At 41.6% G+C, this 12,393-nt stretch overlaps 1 protein-coding gene across 7 annotated transcripts in view; it reads left to right on the forward strand.

Moving 5' to 3' along the window:
• ARHGAP28 (Rho GTPase activating protein 28) overlaps window positions 1-12,393 on the forward strand; it is a 214,088-nt gene that overhangs the window by 63,400 nt on the left and 138,295 nt on the right. For 3 of the 7 annotated variants that reach the window (XM_066246990.1, XM_066246991.1, XM_066246989.1), the window contains one exon: window positions 5,272-5,363. The exons of the other annotated variants lie outside the window; for them this stretch is intronic. The gene's annotated coding sequence lies outside the window, so the exon portion shown is untranslated. The remainder of the gene's footprint in view (window positions 1-5,271; window positions 5,364-12,393) is intronic. 7 annotated transcript variants of the gene reach the window in all.

Here is a 12,393-nt window from a genome sequence, read left to right on the forward strand (position 1 = left end):
ATTTAAGTACGCCCATACTCAGCAAGATGAGTATTCTTTCTAAAAGCATTGTCTTGTCCCTGGCTAGCATGTAGTCCCACTGGATACCCATCACTGCTTTTACCTCAGTAACATGTACTAAGTTACTGAGACAGAGCTGGCTGCTAATATTAGTTGAGTCATTGGTTCTCTTAGCCTCCCATTGGTTCTATTTTTATAACATGAGCGAGTCTACACAGATGTTCTTTCCAAGGTAATTCTTGACACATTTGAAGACCATGAACATTGCTTCCCCGGAGCCTTCTAAATTTCTCCAGTGCATCTAGCATTTCACATGTGGCATGGCTTTTCAATGGTCTCTCCTCATCCATCCTGCTCTGAATTCAGTCCTGGTTGTCAACATCCTTCCTTAATGTGATGCCCACAGCTGAATTCCAGTGTTGCTGCATGTAGGGTAATCATCTCCACTTTCTGTATGACATATTTCTGTGCCACTCAGAATCCAGTTAGCTTTCTTGGCATCCGCATAATGCTGTTGGCTTGGACTGACCTTCCATTTGGCCAAAATCTCTTCATCTTTTTCACATGAATTGTAGTCATGCCAGGAAGCAATCATCCTAAACATGTGCAGCTGAAGTTTCTGAACTTATTCCTGTTGTTTCATCCTGTCAGATTCAGTTTATGCATCCTCCCAATGGGAAATTGCTTGATTTTTGGATTATTATTATTCAAAACTGTTTATGAGACTAGTAAGTAGTCATGCCTGTCCTATCTCTGCCAATCAGAATTCTGCGTATTATTCTCCGGGAGGTCTTTTCTGACCTTAAATAGGGAACATTTTGTTCTTCCTTTGAGTTCCCAAATGATTGTCTAAAGCTCGTAGTGCTGATTGAGTTCTACTTTATGTGATCAGCATGGCCTGGTGGTTGAGAGCAGAGGCTCTGGGATTGGAAAGACTAAGTGCAAACCTAGCTGTACCCCTTAGTAATAGTATATATAATCACGGGCATGTGAATTTTTTCCCTAAACCTCAGTTGTCAGATCTGTAAAATGGAGATAGTAGTACCTACCTTACAGGGTTATTGTAAGGATTGACCCAGTGAGTGTGTGTGAAGTGCTTAGAATGGTGCCTGGCATATAGTTACTGCTAATAATTGTTGGCTGTATCCAGAGGTACTCAGTAAGTGTGAATTTTACTGAAGAAGTTCAGAATAACTTATGAACATGACTTTGTGAATCCTTAAAACATGGTTATCCAAAGAAACGTTTAGAAATTTATGGAGACAGAATATTGGAGAGGAACATTATCCCAGGGAAGAATTGTGGGATGGTCTCCAACTAGAGGTCAGACTCAAAGAATTGTTCACTTGCAATCAGATATTAGCTGATGTTTTTATAAGCACTGTGTATATTTACTGGTATCAAGTAGTGCAGGTCACCTGGAGAAATATGACTTCTGTGTCATGAACTGTACTGATCAACATTATAATTAAAATGCTTAATTGTTCAAAGCCTAATTTTAATTTCTGTGGCCATGGCTCATGCTAATTTGCATTTTGCTTTGTACAACATGACAAAAGAAACTATAATTTTTTTTTCTTTTATGAAGTATAATTATTCTGTTGGAGAAAAAAATCATAGTCCACCAACATCAGAAACTCATGGCATTTACTGTGGGGATTAGCAATCTTTAGCATAATAACTTACTTTCATCTCAATATTTTTTGATCATCTACCAAGAATCATTGTTGGGCAATGTAGTATTGAGATGTTAAGCATAAGATAAAGTTTATATACTAAGGTTTATTTGAAGGTATAACACATAGAAGATAAAATAGAAATATAAGGCATATCATATGGAAGTTCTGTGTACTCAATGAATTAAGAAGTTGGTAGTCTAGAAAAGTGGATATTATCAGAGCCTCAACAAGATAGTTCCTAATTGTTACAAACCTTTTTCAATTTTCTTTCCAAACTATCACCTCAAGAACCTATAGACACCAAAAATTATATGTCTTAAGGACATCAATTAAGTGATAATAACATTTTCATACAAAGTGTTTTTTCTTTGAAAATTTGTTCTACCTTAAGTAATAGTTTTAGATATACCTGATGATGAGTATTATAATAGCTAGCACATTTGTTTAATAAATTCTGATGGTAACCTTATGTTATTCCATTTTTGAGACATGAGAAATCAGTCTCAGAGTGGACACATCGTAGGTTATATATTACAGGGGGTCCTTGAGTTACGACACAGTTCTGTTCCTACGACAGTGATATAACCCGAATTTTGGTGTAAGTCAAAACACACTCTAGCCTAACACAAACAGAACACTTGTTCTTTTAACAGTCCAAAATGACGTAGGTAAGTGTAGTGGGGGGCACCAACTCCCTGACTCATACATCTGTACTACATATTCTGCTGTGCGCAGTCAAACCAGTTTGCCTGTGTAGTCTGTAAGTACAATGCTAAATGGCATAAGCTGAAACACTCGCATCTCAATTTTTTAAAGTTTTTATGGAAGTGAGCATCATAAAATCAAAATGTCATATGTTGACTGTCATAACCTGAGGACACCTGTTTACCAATAAGAGTTAAATCTATGATTTAATTTTCATCAGTGCAGCTGGAAAACCCTCTTTCTTAGCCACTAGAATATCTTATCCTTATTGACTCCTGATCAACAGCTTATTTAAGGAATGCATGATTAGATCACTATAAACAAACCGTAGAGTGCAGGATAGAGATGAGTTAGGAAAGGTAAGCTAAGGCAAGTTGTAAAGAAACTTCTATACAAGCTAATGAGCCAGTGATTAGGGAAGCCACATCAACTGATTATTAACAAGAGAATGGCATTGTATAACTTTTTATTTATTTATTTATTTATTCATTTATTTTAGAGAGGAGAGAGAGAGAGAGAGAGAGAGAGAGAGAGAGAGAGAAAGGGGGGAGGAGCAGTAAGCATCAACTCCCATATGTGCCTCGACTGGACAAGTGAAGGGTCTTGAACCAGCAACCTCAGTGTTCCAGGTCAACGCTTTATCCACTGTGCCACCACAGGTCAGGCTATAACTTTTTCTTTAGCAATGTAATTCTTTCAAGTGTATGTAAAGGGTATTAAAATGAGAGGAGACCAGATATTGGGAGACAAGTTAGGTCAGTGCCCTAAATCAGTGATTTTCAACCTTTTCTTTTTCATGGCACAAACACACACTAATTACTAAGGTCAGTGCCCCTGACTAAATACAACCATTTTCATCTCATGGCACAAATAAATTAGTTACTAAAGAAGAAGAGGTCAGGGCCCCTTTTTCTTTAGTAATTAGTTTATGAGTGCATGAGAAACAAAGGTTGAAAATCACTGCCCTAGATAGATCATAAATACATATACTGGATATACAACTAAATTGAAAAAATGGACATGCGAGATGTGTGAAGGTAGGCTTGCCCTGGTTTGTGGATCTGTCCAATATGGAGAGTAAAGAAGGGGAAGGGATAAAAATGGCAGGTGTATAATGACAACACTCCTGATGTTGGGAAAAAGGAGTGATTACAATCAAGAGGGAGCTAAGCTTTAGACAGGATGAGTTTCAGACGAAGGAGAACATATTAAAGGCATATGACATCCTGAAGAGTCAGAGCTCCAGAGTAATCAGGCCAAAGATTTGTGATCCTCAGTGTGTAGGTGTAACTGTGGCAATGGATAAAAAATGGATAAAGTCATGGCAAGGGTTGGGGTGCTGCAAGTAGGCAAATAGAGAGGTACTGAAAGAGATTAAAGACTGAATCCAGGAAGGCCACAAATATTGAAGGTATGCTCCTCTTTAGCAGTGTTCCAGTTTGATGGGTATGGTAAGGACTTTTGGATTGGACAGCGGTATTTCTCAAGCCTCTGTCAACTTGATTACAATCTGTCCTTTAGAGTAGCTTCCTTAGACAGTGGCTCAGCCATTAACTGTTGATTTTTACCAGTATTACTCTCAGAGGATTGACGCCAGACTTGGAAATAGTTTGTTCTTTGTAAATTGACTATGGATCAATATAGTCTGGAGATATGCATAACTCACTCATAAATTGTTTGTCAAATGTCCCAGCTTTTCTTTAGGATTCTTTTCCATAAAGTTTGCATGTTACATTTCTAGGTTTTTTTTCTTCTTCTTCTTTATCAAGCAAGAGGAGGGGAGATAGACAGACTCCTGCAGGTGCCCTGGCCAGTATCCACCCGGCAACTCCCCTCTGAGGCTGATGCTCTGCCCATCTGGGCTCATGTTCATGACCAAGCTATTTTTAGCACATGAGGTGGAGGCTCCACAAAGCAATCTTCAGCACCCAGGGCCAATGCACTCAAACCAATCAAGCCATGGCTGTGAGAAAAGAGAGAAAGAAGAAAAAGAGAGGAGAAGAGAAAGAGAGAAGAGGGAGAGGAAGGGGTGGAGAAGCAGAGGGTCACTTCTCCTGTGTGCCCTGATCAGGAATTGAACCCAGGACATCCACATGCCAGGCCCAACGCTCTACCACTGAGCCATCCAACCAGGGCCACATTTCTAGTTTTTAAATAAATTACTACAGTGATGGAATCCACATAAAATGATTGACAATCCCTTAATGAGCTCTAGGTTTCTTGTGAAATGTCTTGGAAACTTTGGCAGCTCCTGGGTCCTAAAAATGTATGAGTGCTTTGATTCTATTGTGCTGTGCTCTTTCAGGAATGAGCAGAAGCTTCTGGAAAAAATTGGTTGCATTGTTTATTCATAGGCATTGTCCACTGCATGAAAACTGACACCACGGCAAGTAGCCTGTGGGGAGGGACCTAAGGAACAGGGAGGGCAAGGAGTTCTGCCTGAGTCTGAGTCCTAGATCTTCTCCTTACCAGTTACAGGTCCTCAGGCTGTTGATTAATTCTCTTTCTTAACCCTTTGTTTATCTGTAAAAATAAAACTACGATAGTGCAGATGGTTGAGGATTTTCAATAGGTATTTTACCCAAAGTTAGGCACTAGGGGGTGTTGCATATATCATAATTACTGAGTATTAATGTACTTTTACTAGAGTCAAACTTCCCTCTTTCATTCTATTTTAAGTATCTTTGTGAGTGCTGTGTTATCTGGAAATGTTTTTAACTGACTTCCCTGAATGTGATTCAGTGTCTAGTTCTATCTAGTTCCTAGCTCAATGGTACTGTGAATAATAAGTTATCTTATACTCAGGGACATAGAACCATTACAGCAGGTCATTCTAATGGATTTGGAAGACGATTTTTTTGAGGGTATCCCTCCTTTCCTCTTACAGAATCACCACTTCACATCTGTAAGCAGAGCGCTGGCCTAACTCTGCAGCTTAAGCAGGGGTCAGAACATTTGAAGCAATCTGCTGCTAATCTGGTATGTCCATTTCCATTGTTCTCCAGGCCAGGTCTCAAAGAACACTGCCAGAGTAGTTAAGAAGTTTTTCCTCTAATGTCCACGACATAGAGCCATACAGACCTAAGAGGCCTTTTCACAGGCCACTGTAAAAATCAAATTTAGCTTGGGCTGAGGTATTGTTGAAGGGTGTGCTTTGTTCTGCCTATTCAAACAATCCTGCATCATGTCATTGGATAAATTCCCCCAAATTGCAGTATTAAGATACATATTGAACTTCTACAAAGTTAAGCATACTTGTCCTCTTTGGGCTTCTGATCAGTGTTGTGGACTTCACATGATAGAAAATTAATAATATTGCTGGCAAAATAGTCTTTTTCTGGGGTTGCATACACTTATCACATTTCCTTGGGTAAAACAGGATGCAAGATGGCTTTACCATTATTCCTACTTGGTTTTCATCAACTGAACATGAAGACCATGTATATATAAAATGTGTGTCCATGTTGTTTTTTTCAGAATTCTACAATTAAAGTTTCAATACATAACTCCCAGAGTAAAGGTGTCACATGACCCCTTAAACAGCCATTTTTTTGAACATTTGCCCTGGTTCTAGAGCAAAGAACACATTCAGTTGCTCATCAATCCTTATAGAGAGCAGAAATATCTACTTAAGCTTGTGTAGCATTTAAACATCTTCCTCATTATCAGGAAAAGATGTGTTAGTTTATGGTAAAAATCCATTTGCCAAGATGTGAATAGGCGTCTGACATTTCTTTGTTGCTTCAAAATGACTCTGGTCAATGTGTGTCTTTCTGATAAACCTCTGGCAGAAATTCACCCATCCACTGACATGGAATGTAAGAGTCCCTAGATTATGTAAGAGAGGTCCTTATGAACTAAAATAGTTTGAAAAACTCAGTGGAAATATGTGGATGCAAGACATTAGAAAGACATTAGAAAGGGGAGGTGAGTGGGAGGGTCAGGTCCTGCTGTGAGCAGTACAGCTACACAGGACAGTTGTCTTGTCATGTGTGTGAGCAGGGCTTGATGCACATGTCACCTCATTGGCAGGACCAAGAACCTGGGTAGATGCTCCCAGACAGGGCTGCCAATTTTTCAGCATGGGCTGGACTTGTAAGGCCATTCCAGCTTTAAATCTGACCTCAGGTAAGGCCAAGGCCAAGGCCAGATGGCCAACCAGAATCAGCTTCTCTATCCTTTGTAGAATTTGAGATGAACCAAATACTCACATATAACATGTAAGCAATGGAGACTGAGAAAAATCAATCCGTCTTGTAAAGCACATGAATTTCACAGTCACAGAATATAATTTATTTTTTATTTTTGGCAGTGTATATTTATATTCTAACTCTAATCCCCCCATTCTGACAGACAGCAGAAATACTTAATCTAGTCACAGCCACAGCCAGTTGGCTTCATCCAATTTAGTGCTTTCTGAACTGCTCCTGGTTACAAATGAGGACTATTCTTAGTCTTTCCCCTTCTTCCCTCTGTCCACTCCGTGTTGTTGCTTTAAGCCAGTGCCTTGAGAGGCACAGTCAGGGGACCTAGACTCAGCCGCTCCTCATCTGACTTCTTTGAGCCCTGGATGGACCCTATGACCCCAATGGAATTAGATGCAGGGCTCCTCAAATGCAAATATGGATCTGTGGGCATGGCTCCCACTTGAGTCCCTGTTATGAGCTACCCATTGGGCAACCTCTGCCATCTCGGCCCTTGTCTCCAGCCAGGAATATCTGTCCGACCGAGAATCAGTCTGCCTTCTCTCCTTCCTCTTTCCGCGAAAGCCAGTGCCCCTTCGGCAGTGCAGGGAATGCCTGATCCTATCTGCCTTCGCCCACCAAGCTCATCCCTACCCATTCTTGTCCTGTGACATGGGCTGTCTCTGCACTAGCTTTCCTTAGTAATTAATGAAGAGAAGCAGGAAGCAAGCCTCTTTCTAGATCCTTCCAAACTTCTTAGGGAAAACTGTAAGGACCTCAACTCCCACCCCATATGTCATGGCCTTATTCTGGGGGTGGGACACTGAGTACATGGCCTCTAGTTGTTTGTAATGCTCCTTTTTCTCTCCGGGATTTTTTTTTCTTCACAGTTTAGTGAAGGGTGGTTTAAAAAAACCCAAAAAACCCTTTTCTGCCAGTTTATATCTCTTTTCAAAACTAATTTGTCTCTCATTTGAGCTGGAGCCAAGAATTTCGACTCTTTGTTTTTCTGTTTTTCTTTTTTCCCCCTCTCTTGGTAATTCCCCTTGGAGCAAGTGGTGAACTGGCCAAACCATATCTATCTCTTGAAATATGGGCTTAAGGGAGAGGGCTGGAGGTGATGAAGAGGGGACATATCAGTCAACATTATATCATGTCATCCTGGCAAGGGACACCCAGATCTGCCTCATCAGTGAGGGTCCAGATTGGGTTCTCACTTGCTTGAGATTTCAGACATGTCAGCTCTCTTCCACACCTGGGAAGGGCGACTGTGCTTTAGCACTGTCCCCAGGATTAATGGTGAGCATGGAGCATCCCTCAGCGGTGAGAGATGACACTGTTTTTTAGAGGTAAAGACGCTGGTTTTTAATATGTTGAAAATCCAAATATGAGGAGTTTGCTCTTTCCGTTTTTTAATGTTTTCCCAAGAGCCCAGATTAGAGCTCTAATGAGGAACCTGTATATGTACACACACACATATACATATAGTATAATTAAAATCATATTTCCTTAACAAACTTCTGGTTGAGTGTTTTTAGGAACTGAGTATTTAATCATCGTGCTTACTGTTTCTAGTTTTTCTTGGGTCTGCTTTCTCCCTCAGATCTTGGAAACCCACCAGTGATACTGCATTTAAAGTCATAAAGGAGTCGGAAGGTGTCAGGCAGAGGGCAAGCTCGTTTTCTGGCCTACGCCCAGCCCCAACCCGCCAGTCCCATTTCTCCGAGGGAACCCACAGGGACCACTCTGTTCTTAACTTCCCCTCCTAGTCTTTTAACGGCCTTCCAGCACTTCCTTTATGCTTCCTCAGGCATTCACCCCGTTGTTCTTTTATCCTTCCAGCCATCCCGACTTAGAAGCCCCTTGAAGTTCTTTTCCTCCTAATGATTGCCTACAGAACCAGTGCACACTGCTGCAATCTTTTTCTGTAGCCCCCGGGGACAAGTACAGACTCGGTTTTGAGGGTATTAACTATAGAGAATTATAGATTGCCCATTGGTTCTAAGTGTCCGAATAGGATAGCTCCCTGTGTCCTGCAGTCACTCTCCTTTCCACTCCACTGTGGAAAGCTCTCAGGGGCTCATCAACAAGCCCCCTTTGCCTCCAGGTCCCTGTTGGGTCAGGCCAATGGGAGGCGCAGGGGGCTCAGAAGGGAGGAAGGGGGTGAGATTGGGTTATTCTCCTTCTTGTCCTGAGATGTGCCTGTGTTCCTTTACTCCAGGTACCCAAGAACAGAGCTCCTTTCATGACCCGTCCTACTGTTCCTGGTCCAGCTTCAAAGTTCTTTTTCTGGTACCTTTTCCTCCTTGAGCCCTTTTGGCCTGGGGATGGTGACAGACCGTCCTCCTAGTTGCTCGCCATGAGGTCCTTCATCTTTTCCTTGTGGGTGTCCTCCAGTGCTTCTCACACCGGAGTGGAGTCTCGATGACCTTGTCTTGTCTGAGTCTGCTGTCTGCGTCCTCCCAGCACCCCGGGTGGGCCACAGTTGCAGGTTCTTAGAGCCCAGGTCCCAGGGCTGCCCTGTACTTGAGCTGTATGTAAACTGTGGACCGGCACCATCTGTAAGCCCTGGGAGCTTTGTTAGAAATGCAGACTCCTAGGTTCTGCCCTAGACTTCCTGGATCAGAAGCTGCATTTTAACAAGATTTCCAGGTGATTTAAATGTAGATTGAGAAGCTTTGCTCAGGAGATCAACTTTCTTCTCCGGGAGTGAGCAGCTAGGACCCTGTGGGGTTGAAGCTAGCTATTCTGCATGGCATCTCTCAGTTCTGGGGAGAGCCCACAGCTCTCCTCGCCTGCCCTGCCCTGCCTCCACCTCCCCTCCCTCCCCTCCCCTCTTACCCCTGCCGTTATTTGTTTATATGAAGGGCTATTGAACCCATTCTAAACTCCAGGCACTGTCCTGGGTGTTAGGGATATGAAGAAGAATAAGAGACAGTCCTGGTCACAACTGGACTTAGTGAAGGAATGAAGACATAATCATCTAACACCCGTTGTTTTTAGTGAGTGCGTCGCCTGTGCATGCTGTCCCAAAGAACTGCCTGAGCAGGACTTTGTAGTATAGGAAGGAAAATCGTTTCATAATCAGTTGGGCAAATTGGAGACGGTAGCTGATACTAAAAAGCCAATTCCCCAGTGGCCTGTGGGTAAAATCACAAGACACTGTGGGTTAGGGATTTGGGGTCCTGCTGGGAGCTGGTTGGTTGGAGGTGAGGTAAGGGGAACAAATAATTTTTTCAGGTCTTGAGAACAGCTCCGAGGTCTTTTCCGACATCTTTCTGTCCAGTTTCATGGGGAAGTAGCCAGGGGGCCATTCCGTCTTAGGGCTCAGGAACTGAAATATAACTTAGGTGAAGATGTTACCTTTAGCTGCCGGAGGTTTGGACCAGGTGGCAATTATTCAGGTCCAAGCTCCTCTTTTCTGCTGCCTGGGATGTTGCTGATTTTCCTGGGGGAAAAGCTAGATCTCAGAGGGCTAGAGGGTGATTGGGGGCCTGTGGGGAGAGAGAGAGAGAGAGAGAGAGAGAGAGAGAGAGAGAAAGAGAGAGGGGAAACAAAGACTAAAGTTATCAAAATTAGTCACTTTGCTTGATGAAAGTGAAAAAGTTCCTCTGAACTCTTGTGGAAGGCATGCTTTCTCATTTTAGTCACATTTGAGAAACTTGAATAAAGGTATCTGATTGTAATTCTTCATCCTCAAACCTCACCCTGATGTCACATAAGAGCAACATCTCTCCCAGGGAACAGCTAGCTCTCGGTGGTGTCAGTTGTTTGTGTCACAGCAGCTGCTGAACAGCAGGTGCCTATCGACAGCCAGAGCCGTAAAGAAATTAAGGACTGATTGTTTTTTTTTAAAGAAATTCATGGAGAAAGCAACCAACTGATTATTTTATAAACTGTCATTGGAATTAATTTCAGTGCTTCTTAAAGAATCTAAATCCCCCTTTACAAAGGTTCTTATAAAAGTTCCAAGTTTGGTCCCCATCTTCTGTCAGCAGTTAAGAAGATTTTTGCATTATTCAAGTGTTTGCATAATTCATTTAAATGAAATAACACGTGTTTCAAATTTCCCAAGCAAAATGAGGGGACAGTTTTTTTTATACCATTATGGATTTTTCAAAAACAAATATTGGCTTAGGGCTATGAATATTAACTTAACCGATTCATTCATTCACCCATTCATTCATTATTCAAGAGAAGCAGATGTATCACTCAAAATGTATTCTTCACCCACAGTTTTGCTGACTCTTCCTGGCAATAAAGCTGAGTGATAGAGAAAGATTGTCTTCACCATTCTGGGTTCTTGAGCATCAGCTCTTTCTTCTTTGGCCCGGGGCAGGCCATACCTTCGGCCAGCACTTGTTGCTTTGACCTCTCTGCTTCCTCTGCTTGCAAGTAGCTAGAACTTGGATTAAGGTCTGTGAACACTAACACCTGATATACTGATTGTGACTCTGTTATTCTTACACCCCTGTATGTCATAGTCCTTACTGTATTGGAAGTGACTGAACCAACCCGTAATCCTAAGGCAGACAGTTGAGAAACGGAGAAAGGGGCAGTATTGTGCTTGGGATCTATAAATGAGCTTCTGTGTACATATGAGCACTAGCCTGAGACAAAAATCTGTAGACTCTGCTTAGTCTTCCAACTACTAATACTACCCACGGATAGGTTATAAAATCAGCTAAGTCACTATTAGCATTTGAACAGATGGAATAGAAGAGGAAACACATCACAGCACATTATGCATAATGAGACTTATGAAATGTTTATTTGTTGCATGTATATGTGTCTATTGGATAGAGATATAAATTCTATTTCTTGATATAGATTGAGGTTCAACATTTTTTGAAAATATTCCTCTAGGAGTATTCCAATACAATGTTGGAAATAAGTTTTACTGAGAGTAGGGATGGACCTGGGAGTAAGGCACTTATCTTTAAAGAGTACAGAAAGAGTCAGTTAAACAAAACCACATTTTGCAGTTTCATTTATACCAGCCAAATTGTACTATTAGTCACCATTGGTCGCAAGTTTATGTATTACAGATTTCCCATTTTTTTCCTGTTTTAAATTTTTAGTAAAGATTTTTTGAAAAAGTATACTGCCATATATACTTAACACTGTAAGAAGGTTTTTCTAACTGTTGGGATAAATTGGTGACAATGAGGGTAAAAATGTGAGAGCCCAAAGGAGAAGAGAAGCCCTCAGGAAGGGAGGGTTGGAACCCCGAGTCCTCACAGTTACCCCAGTGTGACCCTCTTATCCAGGGGCCCCCAAACTTTTTACACAGGGGGCCAGTTCACTGTCCCTCAGACCGTTGGAGGGCCGGACTATAAAAAAAAACTATGAACAAATCCCTATGCACACTGCACATATCTTATTTTAAAGTAAAAAAACAAAACGGGAACAAATACAACATTTAAAATAAAGAACAAGTACATTTAAATCAACAAACTGACCAGTATTTCAATGGGAACTATGCTCCTCTCACTGACCACCAATGAAAGAGGTTCCCCTTTTGGAAGTGCGGTGGGGGCCGGATAAATGGCCTCAGGGGGCCGCATGTGGCCCATGGGCGTAGTTTGGGGACCCCTACTCTTATCGGTCCGTGCCTGCGGGAATACCATCTCAGAGTGACTGACCAGCTCTCTTCGTTCCTTGAAATCATAATTGCTATTCAGTGAATTCCTGAAAAATGATATAGGATTGTACCATTTAAAATTTGATTAAAGGGATTAAAACAGATTCTCCCTGCAGCAAGAACTGCCATTCAAAGCTATTAAAAATTTGCTGTGGGGAAAAAAAATTCCTAATGAATTTTA

The sequence above is a fragment of the Saccopteryx bilineata genome, chromosome 11 (genome assembly GCF_036850765.1).
Source record: "Saccopteryx bilineata isolate mSacBil1 chromosome 11, mSacBil1_pri_phased_curated, whole genome shotgun sequence".
NCBI lineage: Eukaryota > Metazoa > Chordata > Mammalia > Chiroptera > Emballonuridae > Saccopteryx > Saccopteryx bilineata.